At 44.9% G+C, this 2,697-nt stretch overlaps 1 pseudogene; it reads right to left on the minus strand.

Annotated features, from left to right (window-relative positions):
• Nucleotides 1-1,532: 1,532 nt before the first annotated feature.
• Nucleotides 1,533-2,153, minus strand: LOC142441380 (hsp90 co-chaperone Cdc37 pseudogene; annotated as a pseudogene).
• Between the last annotated feature and the right edge of the window lie 544 nt (nucleotides 2,154-2,697).

Consider the following 2,697-nt stretch of genomic DNA (forward strand, 5'->3'; position numbering starts at 1 on the left):
ATTCACAGTAATATTCACTGACCCTGAGAATCATAGGTCTTCTGAACTAATCTATATCTTAATAGAGCAAGTATGGCATTGCTGTTCTATGTGAATCTTTGTCCACCTACTGACAAATCAATACTTTTTGTATAGCTGGCTTCTGCTCCTTCAACCACCATGAATTTTCAGACTTAGTCCTCAGGTTACGAAGTGTTTGAAATAAAGTTCAGAGCACCTAGTGGAGTTTCCACATAGGATGCCTCTGGTATGGTTCTTGGAGCATGTTTAGGACCTTGGAGGTCCAGGATTCAATGACTCAGTGTTCTATGGAACTTGGACTGGGCTCACAGCGTGCGTACAGAAACACAAGCCAACGTGACTTCTTAGGTGCTTATTACCAGGTATAATCACTCCTAAGGGTCCTTAAAAGTATTGTTAATAATTTTTTTCCTTCACTTGGAAGCTGGTCCTCCCTTTTTCTATCAACAGACATAAACTTGTCTTTTCCCAAGCACGTCTGTTCTCTTTTCTCTCTCCTTACTTGACATTCCCTTTAGGATCCCTCATCCCTCTGATAGGAAGTTCTACCCCTCTGGGCAGGAGAAGGGTCGGGGTGGCTCGTCATACCATTGCAGGGCAGTCATTAAGTAGTAAACTTCCCACCCCTCCCTTTACAATTTGACCCCAGCTGGCATGAGGAGCTCTCCACAAAATAAACCTTAAGACACTTTACCTACAGAAGATGCTGCATGGTTCATGGGCGCCAGCTGGACTCTCTACCAGGCTGCCTAGCCACTATGGCTAGCAGACTGGATAAGCTGCAAGCGTGAGCTTGTTCCTTTCCTCTTGCTTGTCCCTAAAGCAAGGAGCTCATACAATCTTTGTCCTTTGGTGACTGACTAAAATCACTCAGCCTAATTATTTCCATTTTCCTCCGTGCCGTAAAGTGTTTCAGGGGTTCACTGCAGCTTCTCAGGGATGCACAGTACTCTATTCGTGTGCTAAGTAAATTCAGAGGTATTTCTGAAATTTTTGTCAACTTTCTATATTTCTTATGTTTGAGCCAGTAATAGGACCCCAATACACCTTTCTCTGTCATGTAAGTATGCCTGATAATGCTCAAGTATTTAGGAGGTCACTTTGGAAATAAAAGCCTAAGCCTGGAGCTTCAATTTACCTCCCAACTAGGTCTACTATAGTGGGAACGGAGGGGAAAAAAAGAGGACCTGATGCAAAGGGCTTAAGTGGAGAGCAAATGCTTTGAGAATGATTAGGGCAGGGAATGTATGGATGTGCTTTATACAATTGATGTATGTATATGTATGGATTGTGATAAGAGTTGTATGAGCCCCTAATAAAATGTAAAAAAAAAAAAGAGAGAAAGTAGCAACAAACAGAATGAGGCAGAAAGAAGTCCATTTACTCCAGCTTTTGTATTTCTTTCTTTATTGTTCTACTTTATGCCTAAGAGTTGTGGAGCAGAGAATTTAGGCTTTTATAGTTTTCTGACTAAAAATGAGCACTATAATGACTCAGCACTCAGCTTGAGGCTGGGGGAGCAGTGAAAGTCGGGGGGAGCCGAGAGCTAGCAAGATGGCGTCTATTTCTGCTGTCTGATAAAGGGAGCGCGGGGGCCTGCAAGCAAGCAGGTGGTGGTGACTAAGTTGGGTCAGGCGCTGGCGTCCTTCTCATCATCTGGCTTGGGGTCAGTTTCCAGCAAGGGCTCTGTGGCCCCTGCCTCCTCCTGCTCCTTGGCCTCGCTGGACTTGGAATTGGGAACCCAGAGGCCCGAGTCGATGCAGCGCTGCATGTGGTACTTTGCGTCAGTGGGGTCCATCTTGCTGATGGCATCCTGCAGCATCTGCATGTCCTTCACGTCAAAGCATTTCTGCAGCTCCTCAGGGAGAGACTCGTAGACCTCCACGGGGTCCAGGCCGCCGGGGCCCAGCCTCTTCTTGCGCTCCTCCTCCTCGTACTCCTTCACAGCCTTCTCGATGCGCAGCTTGGCACGGCCGCGCACACGCTCCTTGAAGGCCCCCAGCTCGTCGTTGAAGCCCTCCATGTACTGCCGGTCAGCTGTCTTGATCTTGGTGAAGAACTGCCGGAAGCAGGCACGGGGGTCCACCTTGAGGCTCTTGGCCAGCTCCAGGATGAACTGCATCACGATGGTCTGATGACTTGTAAAATATTAAGAAGAAATTTTTCAGAGAGTTATTTACACATCTATGTAAACTTTGTAGTTGAAGACAAATATATATTTATCTTCTTTATCAGGTAGAGTAGAACAGTGCTGGTACACAGAAGGTACTTACTAAATAAATGATAGCATATTTATGGGAAGCATGTAACTTAAATATCTTTAGATATTTAGAGCATATTTAAATAAGGTATTTCATTGAACATATACTACATGGCAAATGCATGCTAAATCTATCTTCCCACAGCCCTATAAACTATTTTAGTTATTTAAAAGATCAGGAAATTGAGAGTCCATGGGGTGCAAGGGTGTGTGTCACTTCTCATGCTGAGTCTACGGCCAGCCCGTGGCATAGCACCACTACCTCTAAGTGACCCAGGAATGTAAGGGTGTTTCCTGTTCTCATGTTTGATTAATCAACATTGTCTGGCATGACTCAATATCAGCTCTCTTGGCTCTGGCAACAACTTGGTAATTCTTTGTTATGAAATTCTTTGGTCTGGTGACTGTCATGAAGG

Source organism: Tenrec ecaudatus, chromosome 2 (assembly GCF_050624435.1).
Source record: "Tenrec ecaudatus isolate mTenEca1 chromosome 2, mTenEca1.hap1, whole genome shotgun sequence".
NCBI lineage: Eukaryota > Metazoa > Chordata > Mammalia > Afrosoricida > Tenrecidae > Tenrec > Tenrec ecaudatus.